Source organism: Myotis lucifugus, unplaced genomic scaffold (genome assembly GCF_000147115.1).
Source record: "Myotis lucifugus unplaced genomic scaffold, Myoluc2.0 scaffold_5, whole genome shotgun sequence".
In the NCBI taxonomy this organism is placed as follows: Eukaryota; Metazoa; Chordata; class Mammalia; order Chiroptera; family Vespertilionidae; genus Myotis; species Myotis lucifugus.
In genome coordinates, this window is record NW_005871053.1 from 16009858 (window position 1) to 16031761 (window position 21904).

Here is a 21904-nt window from a genome sequence, read left to right on the forward strand (position 1 = left end):
ATACGGTTTCCAATAGAATGCTAATTTCAGGTTCAAGGCAGGAAGAAGAGTGTTCTTGTGCTAAGAAGGGGCCCACAAGACCCCTTGCTCCTACAAGGTTTACTGACAGCCTTTTGGGTAGAGCACCATCCTTTCTAATCAATTGCATAGTTGATTTAAATTCATAACATGTTGGGATACAATGCAGAAAGTTCCACCTCTAAGAATTTATTTTTTCTTACTTTTGTAAACAGAACACTACTAGTGTAAGAACAGATACACTTTCAGGCCTCAGAAACATCCAGCTCTTTCCATACTTTATGGACTAAAGTCAAAACTTTTAATGCATTTTTCCCTTGCAATTCCTTTGCTTTGTAACTTCTATCAACTTCCTTCATAGTAAATAACAATATATAGTCCTCAAGGAGAATTATTTCAAATTTAGGATAAATACTAAGTGTTAATGTTATAATTCTAGTTTCTCCTAGAGTGTTTTATGATATTTGAAAGACAAAAACTTTTGTAGTAGGTAAAATTTGTGAAGACTCATGTGAGATCCTTGATTCATCAGTCACGTGCTAACAAAGTCAAGATACCTGAGGTCTGTTTGAATCTATTACCAACTAGTAACAAGAGCTTAATTAATCCAGTTTCTTGCTCTAGAAAATGGAACACATAACTAATTTAATGCATCTCAGAGAGGTTTGTGAGTAACAGGACTTAATGCACGTGAAAACATTTTGCAACTTCAATTTCTTTACAAATGTAAGACAGTTTTGTTATTGAGCACAAGAGAGGGAGGGCAGTGAAAAAGACATGAGGAAAGGAAATTAACTAAAAGAAAACTGTTCTTTACCGCATTGCTCTAAATTTGTACTTAGATAAGATTTGGCAGACAATTAAGTGTGAGAAACTGATTGAGGAATGAGAGCACAGATGAAGTAGGCCAGGCCAAATGCAAATTACAGACATTAGAAAATTAACACAAACCCACAATTACATTGTTGACAATCTTAAGGGATTTATATATTTCCCAAAGAACATCAACAGACCCCCTAAAAGTCCATGACTCTTGAATTAGTTAAAAATCCCACACTTTTGTTATATTTTTAAAGTTTTCCTAAATAGACTGGAGCAGTGGTACTTAAACTTTAGTGTACATAATATTCTATAGACTTAGTCAAAATTGCATATTTCTGAAATCTAATTGCAGAGATTATGAAAGAACTGAGTGAGGCTTATGAAGCTGCATCTTAAAAAGAACCACTGTGAGTTCAAAGCCATAAATTAATACTGGGGGTAGGAAAGTTCATGATGTTCTTAAGGGAGAATGAAATATGGAAGTTTCACATTTGGATAAATTGAAAAATGGTGAGAACAGTAAGCCTAAGAAAACATACTGTAGATTGGTATAGACTGTTGCCATTAATAGTCCCCAATTTTCTTGTGCCTTCCTATAGCCATGCCCTTGAATACTAGTAGTCTCCTTGGATAGCAGCTCTAAATTTGGCAATGTGGTCTGTTTTGGATAGTTGTACAATAGCAAATGTAACATAAGTAGGGAATTAAAAAGTGTTTGTGTGTTGGGTATAACCTCTCTTGCAGCTCTTGGGAATCCTGTGACCATGATTACATGAACAAGCTTGGGTAACTTTCCTGATGACATACGGCACATTTCCTCAATGCACTGACTGGATAGCGGGCATCAATTACTAGAAATGATTTTGAAACTTTCTTACACCAAATAGCAACGATAGAGGATGACACAGGCTAAATTTATAAGATTGGATTTAATTTTGAACATGTTGAAATTGAGCTTCTGGTAGTACATTTATCAGAAAACTCCATAGTAGATGAAAAGATCTAGAGCATAAGTGTATGGTTAGCAGAGGCTTAAGGAAAAGAGTTTTGAAGGTACCTACTTAAGATTGTAATTTACACTATCAGAGTATAATACTGATAGTCAGAAGACTAGGCAGTTAGGGACAGGACCAGAGAGGGGAATCTAAATGAAGAACTCTAGGAGTGACATGAGGCAGCTTGCTGGCTACTGCTGGCTGCATCTCATTCCAGAATAAATTGCTGGAACCAACAGGATGATCTAGGGCTGAACCAAGTGGGGCTGGGAGGACTGAGCCTGACTGGGAGGGGACAATAAGGTCACCCTAGACCTGAAGTGACAGTACCAAATCAGGTCCATCCACCTGCAGAAACTCAAACTCTGAAATGATTGGATATTACTTGGAGTACTTGGAAAAGACTAATCAAAAGCTAGCAAGGTATACATATAGCCGTAGGGCCTAGACAAAGAGTTTCAGTGGTAACCCACTTTGGGCTCCCTTCATGCCACCTCTTGCTGCAGGGAATCTCTCTATCTTTCAATAAACTTTGTTTCCCTTTGCATTCTTTGTCCTGAATTCATTCTTTGATTTTCAGAGACAAAGAAGTCCCACCCAACCACTGCATTTTGGTTTCAATATTAGAGAACCTAGAGTGGAACCTTAAAAGAGACCTTCATTTAATGTTCCCAGGGAAAAAGTTAACAGCAAATAGCAGAACCTTGAGGAACATAGAGGCAGCCAGAACTAGGACCTGAATGTCACAGTAAGCAAGAAAGAAGAGAGTTCTTATGTCATAGCAGGAAGATATCAACTATTCAGAGAGGCATAAAACACTAGCTCAAGATAGGCGTGTGGGTTGAGCAGTTTAAACTGGTGGGTTCTAGAAAGTGATATGAAATTGACTTCGGGTTTTAATGACTGAAAGAAAAAGAGTTAGGCACAGAGTGTCAACTACCTTTAGAAAAAATGGAATAGAAGTAAGATAAGAAAAGACATTTCTAAATATTTAGAAAAAGTCAATAAAAATGTTTTATTAGCAAATTTTATGTCTCATTAAAGGAACCATTAATAGCCAAAGTGATGGTTTCAAGTTAAAAGCATAATTTATTTTCTGATTTTGATATTTTTGTGTATGATGAATCATCTTTGAAATCATTTCCAGAAAATCCTTAGAAAAATGCATACTTAATTATCACTTATCAAATATATGTTTACTCTGCTTCTTTTAAAACCTTACTGAAATCTTAAAAAAAAAAACACACCACAAAAACATTACTTGTTTCATCATTTAAAAAATAAGTCAAGCCCTGGCCAGATGGCTCAGTTGGTTGGAGCATCATCCATGCATCAAAGGTTGTGGGTTTGATTCCCAGTCAGGGCACATAGCTAAGTTTCAGGTTTCGTTGGGGAATATATGGGAAGCATCTGATCTCTCTCTCTCTCTCTCTCTCTCTCTCTCTCTCTCTCTCCCCCTCCTCCCCTCCCTCCCTCTCTCCCTCCTTTCCTCTTTCTATAGAAATCAATAAAACATGTCCTCAGGTGAGGATTTAAAAATAAAATAAGTCAAAATCTCTAAAGATAAAAAAATTATAAAGAAGAAAGCACAATATTCTGTCTGCAGTGGATGTCAATACAAGTTTGGAAAATAGAAGGAGGGTAAACGAGTCTTAATTGATTTGGTATTATGGAAAAACTAAAAATTAATTGTTTACAGAGCAAGAAGATTAAAGTGCAAGCAAATTTGCAAAGAATCCTGTATATGATTAAGAATTGATGATTCTAGAGACCGTTAATACTGATCACTACCAACAACAAATAATCAATTGGAACCATGCTTTGATCGTGAAATGACCAGAATGTGCCAGAAGGCATGGGGAAGTAATTTTGCTTCACGATGACGCACCATCACACACTTGAAAACCAGTTAAAGACATGTTAAAAGATCTTGCCTGAGAAGTATTAACCCACCCGCTGTATTCACCAGACCTTGCTCCTTCAGATTCCCACTTGTTCTGATCGATGGCACACGCACTTTCTGAGCAGCACTTCAAAACATACGAAGAAGTGGAAAATTGGGTCTCTGAATGGTCTGCCTCAAAACAAGAAAAGTTCTATTGGGACTGTGTCCACAAATTACCTGAAAGATGGGGGAAGTGTGTAGCTAGTGATGGACATTACTTTGAATAAAGCACTTTTGATATTTCTTCTGAAATTATTATGTGTTTTTTTTATTACAAAATCTGCATTATTAACTGGTACACCTAGTATAAGCCGTAGGGAAAAGGAACTCAGTTGGTTTCTTTCCCCCTCCCTACATGGGAGTCTGCTCTGTGGGACTCTTCCCTCTCCCCACGTGGGACTCTGTACTTGTTCTTCAATAAATCTCCACCTTTGCTATACCACTTTCTGTCCCTGGATTCATTCTTCGACTCCGGCGGACAAAGAATCCAGGTTCCAGTCCAAAAATTCTGTATGAGTACCTGGAAGATAAATTATTCTTTCATCAAACTGAGACATTCTACTAGGTGTACTGGTTAATAGTAGTGGACACGGAGGTAGGTTAATACTTCCCAGGCAAGATCTTTTAACATGTCTTTAACTGGTTATGAAGTGTGTCGTGGTGCGTTATCATAAAGCAAAATTACTTTGCTGTGTCTTCTGGAACATTCTGATCATTTCACTATCAAAGCATGTTCAAAATTATTATTTGTTATTTGTAGCAATCAGTATTAATGGTTTCACCTGGTTTTAGAAGCTCATAATACACCACACCTTCTTGATCCCACCAAATGAAGAGCATTATCTTCTTTCCGAAGCGATTTGGCCTTGCAGTCGATGTTGATGGTTGACCTGGATCAACCCATGATTTTGTGCATTTGGGATTCTCAAAATAAATCCACTTTTCATTGCCAGTCACAATTCAATGCAAAAAAAAAGACTTTCTTTCATGCCATTGAAGCAACATTGTACTGATGACTTTTTGGTTTTCCATTTGTCTTTTGTTCGGTAGATGTGGCACACATTTTCCTTCCTTTAAAATCTTTCCCATTGCTTGTAAATGATCAGAAATTGTTGACTGAGCAATGTTTAATCTTTCTGCAAGTTATTTTTGAGTTTGACATGCATCTTCATCCAATAATTCTTGTAATTGTTGGTCTTCAAACTTTTTCGGTTGACCTGGATGGTCTTTGTCTTTCACATAGAAATCATCACTTTTAAAGCATTTAAACCAGTGTTCACAAGTATCTTGAGATGGAACATGTTCACCATAAGCCTCACGAAGTATTCAGCAGCACTTTTCTTCAAAATAAAGTAATGAATTAAAACTTCCCTCAAATGCTCTTTTTTTTTGGCATGAAATTCGTTATTTTTAAGCATAAAAATATCTATGATGTTAACACCTTCAGCAAATTTGACATATGAAGTTTTGAAGCATGTTGTCAATACAACAAAATAACATACATATCAAATCACATATATATCAACATATGTATAACTCCATCTATTGAAAATAATCTGCATTATTAACTGGTACACCTAGTAAATACCATAGAATTTCTTCATTTCTAGATGTTTATAGAGCTTTTTCTAGCATGAATGTGCTTAGAATCTTTTTAAACAGTAAGAAAAAAGCCTTTCTGAGGTTTAAATCTCTCATTATATCTACATAAGTCTACATTTTCTTAACTCTGGAGAAACTTGCATTGCCTTGTAAGCGTAAAAATTAGTCTTAAGTGGCATTGAGTGATTCCAAGCCCAATCGCGTGACAAAAACTAGCCTGTGTCTACCTTCATAACATAATCTGTTTATGCTGCATTGAAATATCAATTTAGAAATGCCACTTTCCTTGGGCAGCAAGTAATTATCTGGAAGAAACATATTTTATCACTCCCTATGACTGGTATCAGCTGCAAATCTTCAGTCCCCAGCACATGATCCCGTGTTTCCTTGCAAATTGTGCTGCCGCGCAGTACTGTTCCGTAACACTTTTAAATAAGATCTTGACACTAGTGTCATTGTGCAGGCCCGGATCTGGACGACAGGATTTTTTTTTTTTTGCCCTTAATTTAAACGCACTATTTTTCATCAAATGACAGGCATACGTTATGGTCTCCATTCTAACCAAGGCTCTAAAGGCTATTTCAATTTGACTAGAGCGGTTTTCTGCCAAATGGCTACTCTAAGTTCCACTGCGCACATTACCCACCAGAAAGCACAGAGTTGATGAGAGTGCACTGTCAACTACCCTACACATCGATATGGGGTTATTTGATTTGAAATTGGATTCTAGCCTTCCTTGATCTGTTGTATAAATGGAGAAGCATGTGTTGAAGAAATTCTTACAAAGTTTATGAAGAATGTGTTGTACTTTCCCTCCCTAGAGTTTGTCTTTTACTTTGTTTGACTCCAGCTCAGGGTCTCCTCTCGGTGATAAATATTCAGAGCTAGAAGTAGAAGACATTTTCCCCCCTTTAAATGGAAAGAAAACTTAGGAAAAATTATTCTATGCATGAATTTCTTCTGTGATACGCGTTGGGTGCGAGTTGCGGACTTTTGTAGCAGAGTGGCTTTGTGACCCTTCTTTAAACATTTAAGGCTTAGTTCAGAAGTTCACTGAATGTGATGAGACATGATTCTTAAGTACGGAGCCTTCAAAAAAAATCTTCTAAATATATAATATTCTCAGGGAGACATGTCAGTCATTGTCAAGATGAAAGTCGTTTAAATGCTAAGTTCCTGGTAAACTGTATCTGTATTGTAGGGCTCTATTCACAAAGCAATACCTTAGCAGTATGTGTACAGCATGTAAAACTATGTCATTTTATTAGGGGATATACTGAACTCTGGATACTGTGCTGTGGGGTTGGGAGGGAGGGAGTTTGCTATGCAAGTTACATGCTTATCACCAGTATGTGAATGGCCCTAAGGGCAGCAGAGAGAACTTCAGAGAAAACATATTAAACGGGCATGGGGGAAGCATCCTTTTGACCCAGATAAAAAGGCCTGTGTGTAGACCTTGTGAGCACAAGATTTTATTTTTGAGTGGATAAAGATGTGCAGTTTCTTTCAAATAAAAGGTAGATGGGCAACACTTTCAGTAAATGGCAAAATAATCATGAGTGGATTTGGTATTCAGTGTAAAACATTTATTACTTTGAAAGGCTTTGGCATCAGAGCAGCTGTAATAGGCAATCCCACAAGAATCCTTTGTGATTTAGCATTAATTGATGCTCCTTTATTGTAATGGCAGTTGATAAGTTAAAAGACACGGAATTGAAGAAGGAAAATAAAGTGCTTTGGCCAGTCCTTTACAGCTTCTGCCAGTGACTGGGGAAAAAAATGGCTCTAAAATAAAGTAGACAGAAACACTGCTTAATTTTCTATAAAGAATAGTGTGGATTGGTTGTGTGTGTGATATGTTTATGAGTACATATACTTGCTGATGATTAAAGTCTAGTTCCAGCTTAGAAAAATGGACTGTTCCCAAATATATTAGAATAACTTTTCTTTTTCACTGCACGTGTGGTAGACTGATTACAAAATGCCCCCAATTCTCCATCCTTTTCTGTATCCACAGCCTCTGTGCTATGGCTTTGCAGCTCCTCCTACCAAGTGGTTAATTTTCTTTTCCTACCTCCTGAATCTTTTCTGGTTTGGGGACGTACTTTGGCCAATAAAATGTGATAGAAATGACAATTTGTCAATTTGGAGCTTAGGCCTCTACAGGCTCTCTTGAAGCCTGCCCAGCTACCATGTGAATGGCCTGGGTTAGCCACTGGAGGAAGAGAGACACAGGAGCAGAGATGAGCTATCCCAGCTGGGTGGGCCTTCCTAGAAGAGCCAGCCTTTAGTTGACCTGCTGATTGATTTCAAAGTCCTGAAAAAGCCCAATCAAAATCACTCGAGCTTGTCTCAAACCAGAAGAAACACTCCAGAATAGTGAGTTAAGAAATCCTATCTAATAATAGACAAACAAGGTAATTGACTGTACCTTCGCTACGCCTCCCATTGGCTAATCAGCATGATATGCAAATTAACCGCCAACAAAGATGGCGGTTAATTTGCATACGTAGGCTCCAAGTGGCGGAGCGAAGACTGAAGGCAAGCAGGAACAGCAAAGACGGAAGACGGAATGCGGCTCCGGCCAGGGCCGAGAAGACAGAGGACGGAATGCGGCTCCGGCTGGGGCCGCAAAGATGGAGGATGGAAGGCAGCTCCAGCCGGGGCCACGAAGATGGAGACGGAAGGAGGCTCCAGCCAGAGCGAAGGCCTGGGTCCCGGGTGCTGGAGGAAAACCGGTGCCTGCAGCCAGGAGAAGGGAAGGCCTATTGCATGAATCTCTTCATGCAACAGGCCTCTAGTATTATTATAATCCTATATATTAAAAAGGTAATATACAAATAGACCGAACAGAGGAATGACCAGTTGCTATGACATGCACTGACCACCAGGGAGCAGATGCTCAATGCAGGAGCTGCCCCCTGGTGGTCAGTGTGCTCCCACAGGGGGAGCTCCATTCAGCCAGAAGCCCAGAAGCCAGGCTCATGGCTGGTGAGCACAGCAGTGGTGGCTGGTGGTGGGAACCTCTCCTGCCTCTGGGGCAGTGCTAAGGATGTCTGACTGCCGCCTTAGTCCCTCTCCCCGCGGGTCAGTGGCACATCCCCCGAGGGTTCCTGGACTGCGAAAGAGCATAGGCTGGGCTGAGGTACTCCCTTCCCACAACCCCGAGTGCAAATCTTGTGCACCAGACCTCTAGTCCACTATATTTGGGGGTATTTTTTTATGCAGAATTAAATTCCTATTTCAGCAGAGTAGATTAAATATTATGTTCTGGAGAAAAGACTATGTTCTAGATTAAGAAACATCAGACTACAGTTTTAGTGTTTTTAAATTTTTTTTAAATTGATTTCAGAGAGAGGAAAGGAGAGGGCGAAAGATAGAAACATTGAAGAGACACATCAATCGGCTACCTCCTGCACTCCCCCAGCTGAGATTGAGTCTGAAACCTGGGCATGTATCCTGACCAGGAACTGAAACAGTGACCTCCTGGTGCATGGGACAGTGCTCAACCAACCGAGCCACACTGGCCAGGCTAAAGTTTTAGTTTTAGTAGCATTAATCTTCCCATGTAAAATTTAGCCATACTAAATTTTATAATCTTCATATATTGTCCTTATTTTATTAGTCTTGTGCTTTAAATGCCTTTCTCAATGGTCCAAATCGAACTCATCCTTCAAAGACTACTTCATGTACCTTCCTCAATGAAGGCTCCCTGATTTTCTTAGTGTGCTCCTCAGAACTTCTGAGAAGTTTGGTTTTACCTGTATAATGCCACATATCACATTTCTCTTGTATGTGTTTTCATTATGAGTGATTTTTACACCTCCTTCAAAAGGCAAAGAAGGTACCTTATTCATTTTTGTTACCCTCAAATCACCTTGTAGTGCCTAAACAACAGTAAACAATAAACAAATATTTGAATAAATAAATGTGATGAGAAGCCAAGAAACCACCCTTCTCTCTATACATGGTGTTATTATAGGGAGTAGTTAGGCTGTTCACAGAGCACTTCTACAAATATAAAGATTTAATTATCTTAGTTATTACTGGTTATATATTTTTGCTTTATTTCTATGCATTTCCCCTTACTATAAAATTTTTATAATCTGTAAAACAGGATATTTTAAGCTTTTTTGAATACATAATAACAGTAAAAACAACACAAAGGTTATTTGGATTTCTAAATTTCTAAAGGAAAATTAACTTTTCAATACTTATTAATTCTAACAGAGACTATTTTTTAAAAAGTATCCAGATTTTTTTCTCTCTGCCTCTTCATTCATAAGCTGTTTTTTTGTCTATAGAAGTAAGTTTGGTTTTACATTTATTTTCTTTTCCTTGTCCATAATACTATCTTTCCAACATTGTCAATGATAAGTACATGAAAAGTTAATCTGGAATAATTATTCATATAATTTTCTCTCTTTTTCTTACCTTGCTATATACCCAATAGAAATAGCTGCATCAAAGAATAAAGTATAGATATGTTGTGATATATCAAAAAAGAAATCAATATAATCATTCCAGAGGGATTGTATTTTTAAGGTAGACAGCCCATTATTAGAGGTTTATAAAAACCAGCCTCAACTACTTCATAAAAAATGATGGTACTTCAAATATTACTTATCATTCAGAGTTCAGCACCATTGAACTTTCAAGTTACAATTAACACTTTAAATTTTTTTTTTCAAAAGTAGAACACTGTAATATTGCCAAAGTATGATCAGACAACAAAGGCAGTTCAAAAGTTCAGTAGATTTTGTGATAAGTAGTAGCTTTACAAGCATTTGTATGTCCTACACAAAGGAAAATATTATAATTTAGAGTCATTTTCTATGTAATGTTAAACCAGAATTTAAAAAGTTAAAAGGTAGAGAGTAAAAAGGTCAAACTTTCTTACTCAGCTTTTAGCTTCCCTATTACTGCAATCTAAGACCTCTAATAAATAGCATGTACCCTAAAGTTCATGTATGCCTAAAAACAAATGCTCCCATTTAATGGCTTGTTATAGCAATACTAGTGTCCTGGTGCACAGAGTCATGCACATTGAAAGGAAAATAATTAGAAGAAATATTTTAGTATCACTAATCACCCTTTCTCTATAATAGAAGTGTCAACCAAATTCACGATCCACAATGACAGATCAAAACACATGTGTGCGATCGGCTCCAACCAGAGCTTTATATGAATTGCGCATGTATGAGTCAACTTAGCTTTTTATATATCCTATATAATAAAAGCCTAATATGCTAAGTGTCCAACCGTTTGAGCATTCGACCAGTCACTATGATGCGCACTGACCACCAGGGAGCAGATGCTCCAACCAGTAGGTTAGCTTGCTGCTGGGGTCTGGCCTATTGGGACTGGGCTAGACAGGCCAGACATGCTCTGGAGCCCTATGTTATGTTATGTTGCTATGTTATATCATTACCCGGTGCCCACAGCAACCATTTCTGAGCTGGGCTGGGCTGTGGGCCACATTTTATGCCATGAGGTCTTGGCAGCATTGGCTGCAATTTGATGGGATGTCTCTCTGGGGTGGTGGTGGTGGGGCCTGTGTCCCACTTGGGGGAAGCCGAGTGTTGGTTTGTCATCACCAGGTCTGTGGTGACATTTATTTTTAAATGGCCAGTGCACATCATGGCAGCTCCTGCATTTAGCATCTGCCCCCTGGTGGTCAGTGCATGTCATAGCTACCGGTCGGATGGATGGACATGTAGCTTTTTATATATATAGATTCCTTTTGAAAGAAAAATACATGCTTAAGTAAAACTCTAACCTTTAATTAAAATTTCAAATGTATACAATTTCCACAAATAAAGCAAGTTTTCTTCATTTCCAAAGGGAAGCAAAAAAGATGATTTCCCCCTAACTACTTTTCTTTCATCTGTTATATTTATCTTACACCCAGAAATAGCTATTAATTCTTTGCTTACTTCCTATTGATAAGCATACCTAGATCAAGGAGAACAGTGCCCTTCATGTAGTAGATTTGTGAAATAAACATTTGCTTGAGAGTGTGTGGAGAGACCTTTGGAGAATTCTCAAGTTGATGGATTCATATTTGGTTAATATTTAGTGGTCCCTCACTAATATTTATAGTGAGGGACTAGAACAGGAAAGCTAAGGTCAATGTAATGAACTATAGGTATAGCACAACTAACATTTATTGAATGACAGGTATTTTCTTAAGACATTTTGTTATTTTTAATCCTTGAGAGATATTACTGTTTTTCAGATGATGCCTAGTGAGGTTAATTTATAACCCAATGAAATACATTTAATTCCCATTTGTTTGTTGCTCAGAGAAATTTATTTCCAATAAATCACAAGTGTTGTGTAGAATAGGTACTAAATGCTAGGCAAATCTATTGCCAAAGCCCAAAATCTTTCTATCACATTATATTGACTTTGTTTTTCTTGTTCATGGCTTGTTTTCTTAAGCAATTAGAATGAAATATTGGTATCTAACATTATTTAATTGTTTTTTATTAATTTGCAGTGAAACTTTATTTTCTCCAATTTTGTGTACCACATAGATGATTTTGTAATTTAGACAAGTAGTGATGATCCATGGTAACAAATTTAGAACCAGGTTTTGAATTCCTTAATAAAATAAAATTTGAATGGCACTGATATTACAAATAATACTACCTAGCATTTATTTAGGACTTCTAACTTATTCAAGAGCAATCATGCTCATTCTTTTTAAGTAACATTATGGGACAGATAGAAGAGATATTCTAATGTCCATTCTTATAAATGTGGAGCCTAAGGCCAGACAGGCTATTTACTAAAAGTCAGATAGCTAAATAATGGGATATAAGGACTAGTAGCTTTTATTTTATCTTATTCCACAGGGATCAGGTCTAAACCGGCAGTCAGACATCCCCCGATGGGTCCCAGATTGGAGAGGCTGGGCTGAGGGATACCCCCCTCCCCCCCCATGCACGAATTTCATGCACCGGGCCTCTAGTAGATATAATAATGGACTTAATTCTGGTATTTATGTGATGATTATCGTGAAGAAGTTATGAGCAGCAGTTCTCAACCTGTGGGTTACGACCCCTTTGGGGGTTGAATGATCCTTTCACAGGGGTCACCTAAGACCATCGGAAAACACATATATAATTACATATTATTTTTGTGATTAATCACTATGCTTTAATTATGTTCAATTTGTAAAAATGAAAATATATCCTGCATATCAGGTATTTACATTAAGATTCATAACAGTAGCAAAATTACAGTTATGAAGTAGCAACGAAAATAATTTTATGGTTGAGGGTCACCACAACATGAAGAACTGTATTAAAGGGTCACGGCATTAGGAAGGTTGAGAACCACTGAGTTATGAGTATCACATAATTGATTTCTTTACAAAAGCAAGTTGTCTTTTGTTTAGTGCAAGGCTCATCTTGTGAGAAGAATTGATTTCAGTGAGTTATAAACCACAGAAAAGTGTGACAAACTGCAATGGCAAGACTGTATTTGTACTTCGGTAAAGAAACCTGTGATAAGATTTGTGAACTACAATCCTTGTCTGCACAATTCATGCATCATAACACTGAAAACCACAGGCTGCACTTAGCGAGAATGTATTATGCAGGGGCAATGGGCTCTCACAGAACATTATCTCTTCTAGGTTCCATGACTGGGACAGGCTTGCTACAAAGATATCTGAAGGGAGGCAATATCTAGCATGCTTGCTCTAAATGTGGACACTGTGATAGGCTTTAATGGTTTAAAAAGAAACGATGAAGCCCTGGAAAGATAATGTGGTTAGCTGATTTCATTCTTATCTACCTGTGAAGCTGACAGGATTACTTGAGGCAATGATGTAAAAAAAAGGAGTCCACACTTTTCCCTCAGTTATCTGGGCCATCTTACAGAAGAATGGTGGAAGAAGCATGATTATAATTAGCCTAATTACCTCCATTTTTATTTTCACACTGTATGTGTGGACATGACCTCCGTTTATCTTTGTAATTCAGACTATATAGTTATGTTGCCAGCTTGATGAAATAAGATCTAGTCAAATGTTTGTCCCTTAATGGCCAACAAAGAGTGACTTAAGCCAACAAAAGGAGTGATTTAAGACTTAATATCCATTGATAAGTTGAATGGATTTGTTTTCTTTGAAGGGGCATAAAGTGTCTGTCTCTGCACTAAAGTGGTCTTATATTTGAAAAATATTTACTTTCGTCATGTGGTGCTTAATTAGTCTATACCCACTAAAAAATATTCTCATCAATTTAAAAAGGGGGGCATGTTTAGCTTTCTGCGTTCAGTGGAGTTGGGAGGAGAATGGACAGCAGCAGAAGGAGCAGTTGGTAGCCCAGGCTGACATTCAGGATAAGGACATTCCTCTAGGAAAACCTTCACATAGAATAGACCTCCAAGAAGCAGTATGTCTAGCAACCCAGGATTCTGAAAGTAGCAGAAGCAGCATTTGTAAACTAAAAGACATTCAGCATAAGTTTGAACTATGAAAGGGTGTAGTTAGTGCATTTGGGTGTTTTAAAATCTCACCCCCATCTAAAAATGTCAAGTAAGTACCTTAGCTGTATATTTATATGGCTTCTGAGAATGTATGATGAGAATCCCAAACAAATGCCACCGGTCTTACCTACACACTCCCACTCAGTCTTCCATCAAGGCAAAGCGATGAATGTATTTTAAAGAGCGGGTAGGCTTTGTTTTGCTTAGTTAGTTTGTTTGTTTAACTATGGTATCAGTTCATGTTTTGGGAACTGACTTAAGAGAAGACATTTCCTGTAGCAACTGCAATTTTAACAACAACAGATAACTCTTTGTAGCAAATCTCCACTGGGGTAGAACTAAAATCTGGAAGTAATCAGCAACCACCGAACATCAGAAATGCTTTAAAAAAAACACTTAAACGCAGCTGGAGTCTGCTAGTAGTTGGGATAGGATTCAGGTACCTAATCTCATGGGGTGAGTCGCCATCCTCCTTCTTTCTTGTCTTGGATATGGAACTAAAAAGCCCCAGGGTATTGATGGTTGCAAAGAAACTATGACATCTGACACCTGCTGGGAGCAATAAATAAAGAACCACGCCTGGCCTTGTGGGCTAGTTCCTATCCTGCTCACTACTAGAGTCACAGTCTTTTCCTCTGTGCTGGGGTTAGGAAGAGATGAGTGCTGTTTACCCAGGTAAAGAAACCTGGTAAGTAAGAGAAGTCTTTGCTGTGCAGACAGTCATTTTTGACACACGTGCTTGACCTATAATATAGACAAGTTTGGTTAAAAAGTAATCACACCCTTCACTTCTGAGAATTATGGTTGTAATTATTCCAGAAGTAACATCACTTCAAGGATTCAGTTGGTCTGTTTACTGTTGGATGATGGATTTCCAGTTAACTAATTAAAACTGTTTATTCCTGAGGATTTGTGCAGGCTGTTATTTAACACTTCGTGTCTGCCATTCTTGTCCAGTTATACTGGGGATGCTCATAATCCTATTTAGAAAGAACAGGTGCTAATAAACAAAGAGATGAACATATCTTCTATCTATGTTGTTTCATAAAACAATGAACACACAATAGTCCAGAAATCTCCTGGTGATCGAGGAGTATCAGGGTATATGAATGTAGCACTGGTTCCCTGGCTTTGTGGTCTGTGGAAACTGGGGTTGCTATAGAGGTGGAATTCATCAGGACAAAAGCTTTCAGCCAGCAAGTAAAAAGAATAATTGGCCAGCCTCTAAGAAGCTTTTTCTTAAATTCCCACATCCAAACATGTAACCTGTCTAAATCATTTGCTTATACAAGAATTGCTCTAAACTCTCCCGTTTCAAAGTAGCCATTGATTTCCTTGCTAAAATTCATACATTTTTTTTTCTATTTGGCAAGTAAACTAGAACACAATATTTTGCATTCTGTTAAAATGTTTTCTCCCCCTCTGGAGAATGAATGAAAATGTGTTTCATGCCATATGCCTGATATTTTCTAGTTGTGCTTGTTCACATCTTTTTGAATCTATAATATCTGGCACTGTGAGTTGTGAATCCCAGACTTTCTTCAGATACAGTCGTGCTGAAAGGAGAAAACAAAGAAATTGGGTAAAATCTTTTCAATTTAAATTACTAACAAGTTCAATAAGTTTTAAGAGACGTTTTCTCCCTGGCCAGTGTTGCTCAGTTGGTTGAGTGTCATCCCATGCATCAAAAGGTTGCCAGTTCGATTCCTGGTCAGGGCACATATCCAAGTTGTGGGGTGGATCCCCAATGGGGGGCCTTTAGGAAGCAGCCAATCAATGTTCGGCTCTCACATTGATGTTTCTCTCTCTCTCTTCCTCTCCTTCTCTGTCTGAAAATCAATAAATATTACTTTTTTAAAAAAGATGTTTTCCATTTGATTTACTTAGTACTAATGTCTTCCTCTCCTTCTCTGTCTGAAAATCAATAAATATTACTTTAAAAAAAAGATGTTTTCCATTTGATTTACTTAGTACTAATGAATAGCTTTCATTTCTCAGTAAAGCGTTATTATGTTTAACCAGAGTTAAATTCAAGTGGCCCTTATTCTTTTAAAAAAGCTGTGTGCTCTATATATCTATCATCTATCTATCTATCTATCTATCTATCTATCTATCTATCTATCTAATCTATCTATCATCTATCTCTATCTCTTTTCTTTTATTGGTTGCAAGTGACGCTAAATTTTCTCCAAAAGGAGCAAATCATCATGATTGTGGGCACTGAAAAAGTCTTCCTCAGAGCGCAGTGCATGGTTTCTCCTTTTACTTCTGTATTGTCTTCAGAGTAAATCTTCACAACAGCCTTATCCCACAGCCTTCCCCAAGCAAATGAATGACAGTAGGTGTTCAAAACAACCTTTTCCCTCTCACTCTCCCATCCCTTTTGAATGCATGCAGAGCCTGTTGCAACAAGAAAAGTGTCTACAAAAAATATACTTCTGAATGTTAATAGTGGTTATATCTATATGGTAAGATCCAGGTAATTTTTGTTTCATGTTTAAAATTATTTTTCTGCACTGAAAGTGAATTATTTGTGTAAAAATATTTCAAAATGAGGTTGCTTTTGGAATATATTTGTTCTTTGAAAATATGGTACTGAAAGTCTATAACCACTAAATTGGGTATTCATTAATTCTTTCTACTACCATTTATTAATGCCAGCCTATCTGTCCATCATCAAAAACCAGAGGCATCTAAACAGAGTTCCTCTCCTCAAGGGGCTCACAACTTCAGCATTGCTTCTGCAGTATTGTTCTTTACATTGGCCATAATTTTCAGCTTATATATTTCATAGTTTTGTTGCTATATTTTTAATAGTACATACTATTTTCACTCATTTTATCCTTAATCAAATTAACATTTTCCCTCACCCTAGAAATTGTTATTTCTTGATAAGACATCTGGGGTTTTCATTTTTTCATAAACCCTTTAATGACCTTGTTATGATTAAGTAAAAAAGATATTTCAGTTTCTGTTCTTAGGCATGGCATTATTTATAAGCAAGTGTTGAGTTCTGTGAGTTAGAATTGTTCCATGTACATCTACAGCACTTGGAGTAAAAGACTGGCTTTGCAAGTATCTCAGACTACCTATTTTAACCAAATGAATGAATGAGAAATAAGTAGTTACACCGAGTGGTTTAAGTTTCAATAATTATTCCCACAACACATATTGACAGAAAAGATTTTCTTATGACTTAATATTGGAAAATAAGTCAATATTTATTGAAAAGTTTCTATCTTTTCTTCATCCCCCAACTGTGCAATGCAGGAAAGTATGGATAATATGTATTACATGAGGTATGTTATAGTATCTACATATTACCTGGCTGTACCTATATCAGTCAGTTTGCCTAACTGGGCATAATTGTCTCATTCCACATCAGTTAACAAAGAATAATATGTCTGCAAGTACCATAGGTTGTTTTGGTGTTTGGTGGTTTAAAAAGCATTTTTAAACTGAGATTCCTCACTTAATGTATTTTCCAGTAATACAATTCATTGCCATTTAAACTATATGTATATTCTTCCCAGACAACTTTTTTATATCCTTTAGTGACACTAAATTTAGATATGCTATGAAAAGTTAACTTATGCTTTATCAAATAATCAAGACCCTCAGAAAAGCTTATAGACTGTTCACTGTTTGTGCTCTTTAAGCTTATACCTCCTTTACAATTTACCATGTTTAGAGAACCAGTTGCTTTGTATTTTCTCAAATTAATTTAAAACATTTTCCTATATTATCTTCATACTCTCTTCAAAATTGTGGAACAGGATATTAGTTTTATTTCACATTGTTTTGTTCTTCAGAGGTTTATGGAATGTTTATTTACTAAATATGTACACTCTTATATTAAATAATCCATCACAGTATTGTTGAAAAAGCCCTAATGTGTGGAAAATTAGTCCCAGCTCTACCACTAATCTCTGTATAATAAGGAATAAATTGTAAATTCTCTGAGTGTCAGTTTCTTCAACTATTAATTAAAAGCTTATACTGGATCATCTCCAAGTTCCCCTCACATCTAGAATACTATTATTCTATGTATGTTTTCACTAGGGAAAGACATACAGTTGGTTAAAATATTATTTCTTAATATATGAGGATCCCAAGAAGGACAAGGAAACTCAATGATACTGTCTTCTCTGAGTCATTCATGCCATCATAATACTGCTATTGAATTGTTACTATGGGTTAAGCTATACTAAGTATTGGAATGTCAAGTTTAACAAAAAAAGACATCCCAGCTCTCACTGGGTTTCTGGTCTAGTGGAGTGGTCCTTACTGAGAGCAGCTTTGCCTCTGAGGGGATATTTGGCCAGGTATGGAAATAAGTTTATTTTCACAACTTGCATCTAGCAGGTTAAAGGACAGAAATGCTGCTAAACTCCTACAGGGCACAGGACAGACCCACAACAAAGACCCATCTGAACCACATTGTCAGTCCCACCGCAGCAGTGCAAGAGACTAACATTCACAGACAGTCAGCCAGTGTGAACCTGGCTGTTCACATCAGCATTTTTCAAATTCTCCTAGAAATCATGAAAAAGAAACAAGGAGAAAACAAAATGACTTACAAACCCTATATCTTCAGAGTAATAATCAGACAGCTATCTACAGATTCAAAGCAGGTATAAAGGCTTTTAAAAGCAATTGAGATTAGAAGAAAGATAAGAAGAGGAAAAAAATTCAGGAAGTTTAGTGACAATACATATTAGAAAGCAAAATTATAAACTAAAATTATACTTTCTTGTGGGGAGGGGTATGTTATGAAATACAGAGCTATATTTTTTTTATTGCAACATTACTGAAAGAACTGAGAGACCTGAGTTAGCAGAAGGAGCCATCCTTGACTCAGTTTTAAGAAAGTAATAATAAGGATTCAGAAAGAATCTCTCTCTCTCTCTCTCTCTCTCTCTCTCTCTCTTTCTCTCTCTCTCTGTCTCACACACACACACACACACAAATAAACACACACAAACACATTTTTTTACCTAGAGCTCATTCTAGAAAATAACAAACAAAACAAAATCATTCAATAGTAAATAATGAAAAATGAAGTGGCACAGAAACAATAGACTAACACAAGGAACAAAGTCTAACTGAAGAGCGAAACATAGCAGCAGATAAAGAACATTCACCGGAAAGGCTAATAGAACAGTAGAAAATTGTGACCAAAAATCTATTTATTTTAAATGAATAAATTTATAAAGGAAGATTATAAAGTAGAAATGTAAGAATTCAGGGAAGAGATGTTAGGAAAACAGGCAGAGATAAAACGTAAACTGGCAGTGTTATTGTTGGGGAGAGATCATCGTCCCACCTGCTGCTAATGGGAGCGGGCTTCTTGTGATAGCCCCCAAAAATGAATTTTCTGAGACTCACACAGGAAGATGAGCTATTGTAGAAAACTTTATTTTCATGGAATTACACCTCTGAGTTTCCAAGGTCCCATTTCCCTTTGTCTTTCCAAGGAAGAACTGCAGCTGTGGTTTCAATAGGGCTACAATCAAAGCTAGTGTACGGAGGTTTTGCTCCATGTTAGGGCATAGTCTAATCCAGCATCAGGCAAGCTGTGTGTGTGTTTCCTGCTGCAGTCCATCAGTCCACTGTGTGTGAGGTCTGCATGGCCATTGGCCATATGGGCCACTGCAAGAAAGCCAAGAGCCAAGAGCACAAGCGACATTGTTTAGGGGATTACATATTCCCAAATTTTCATGGGTTTGCAGTGGCCCCACCAATTCTGGTCAATAATCACTGTTTCAGGTTTGACTGGCAGGCAAATACCTTCCCTATGTCACCCCAACTTCACTGCACATGCATCTATCTCCCCCTTGTTGGACCCCTCCTCCCCAGTGAGCTGCAGGGAATGGGCCAGTGGTTTCCTGGGCTGCCATGCTTATAATGGCTGGCTTCTCCCTGTGCTCCTTTCCTATTATTATAATTAGCTAATTATATTGGTACTAGTGGCCCAGTGCATGAAATTCATGCATGGGAGGGGGGGTCTCCTCAGCCCAGCCTGCACCCTCTCCAATCTGGGACCCCTCAGGGGATGTCAAAGGGGATCGGGCCTAAACCAGCGGTTGGACATCCCTCTCATGATCTGAGACCACTGGCTCCTAACTGCTCACCTGCCTGCCTGCCTCCCTGATCACCCCCCACTGCCCCCCTGCTGGTCTGGTTGCCCATAATTGCCCCACCCACTGGCCTGGTCACCCCTAACTGCCCCCTGCCCCCCTGGTAGCCCCTTACTGCCCCTCCTGACTGCCTGGTCACCCCCAACTGCCCGCCCCCACCAACCTGGTTGCCTCTCACTGCCCTCCTCTGCTGGCCTGGTCGCCCCTCACTGCCCCCCACCCCCGCCAGCCTGGTCACCCCACGCAGCCTGGTGCTCAGTCATTTTGTCGCCCCTCACTGCCAGCCCCTGCCAGCCTGGTCACTCCCAACTGCCTCCCCCTGCAGGCCTGCTCTTCCCATGAAGCCTGCTTGTTCAATCATTTGGTCATCCCTCACTAACCCCCCTGCCGGCCTAGTCGCCCAAAGCAGCCTGTTCAGTCGTCCGTTTGGTTGCAATGGTCGCTTAGGCTTTTATTATTATAGATCAGTAGGATCCTAAAATAATTTAGATAATTAAGAACAAATATCAGAACAGAAAAAAGCATCTATCATGTTGATAAATGTAAAGGGAAATTTATTGTCACCTGAGGTTCTCAAGGAAACAGGTACTAATATGAAATTCGAAGTGCAAGAGATTTATGGAAGGGAATGCTTGTGAACATTAAAGGGAAAGTAGAGTAGGACAGGAGGTTGTGATGCAGGTTGGACACCTATGGAAGGAAAAAGGGAATGAAATGGGGCTGGACAGCATTTCCCCTAAATATTTAAAAATTACTGTTGTGGTTTTAATATAGTTTACAAATATATGGATACTCCTCCCTCCAAGAAATGAAGCATAATTCCCTTCTACTTGATTATGGCCTGGACTTAGTGGGCTCACTTCTAATGACTAGAGTATGGAAAGGAAAAATGGCAACTTTACAATGAAAAAACTTAGCAAACACCACTGTATCCAAGTGACCAAAGTTATCACTAGTGATAAGTCATGTTGATAACATGCGCCATCTGATATCATGCGATGAAAACTGTACTTCATCTCTGTGACTTTCTTTACAAAAATTTATAATCCTAATCTTACCATGAGAAAATATCAAGAAAATTCAAGTTGAGGAACATTTTAATATATGCCTGGCCAGAAATCTTAAAAATTGACAAGGTCATGAAAATCAAGGAATGATTAAGAACATGTTATGTCATAAATTAGAGAGTTTTAAAAAGTTGTAACAATTATAAAGAGCATGGTGTACTGCATTGGATCCTAGGGGGGAAAGGGGACATTAATGGAAAAACTGGTAAAATCTAAATAAAGCCTGTAATTTATTTAACAATATTATACTAATATTAATTTCTTAATTTTCATAAATGTACTATGGTTATATAAAACATTAACATTAGAGGAAGCTGGGTAAAGGATAAAGGAAACTAACTGTGCCATCTTTATAAGTCCTCTGTATCTCTAAAATTATTACAGAATACAAAGTTTATTTAAAAGGTCACACAGACTAATATAAAATTTTAATTAGAACAATTCAACAAAAGAACTGTTTATATTATGATGAGAATCTATATTAAAGAGATTGGTTCTAATAAAGAAGGTCAGGCACGACTTTGCTGAAAAGTGACACTTAAGCAGAGATCTGAGGAATGAGTCAGTTATTTAGTTAAAGAACAGATGGAAGAGTGTTCCTAGAAGAAGAAACAACATGTGCAAAGAAACTATGACAAAAGAGAGGAGAACAAGTACCAGGGACTGTAAGGAAACTGAAAGTAAAAGGTGGGTATATGGTCTAAGATGAAACTGATGAGCTAAGTAGAGTCTAAAATATCTGGGAATATGTAGACTATATTAGGGAATGATGTTGAATCATTGAAATGTTTGAGTATTACTGGTACACATTCA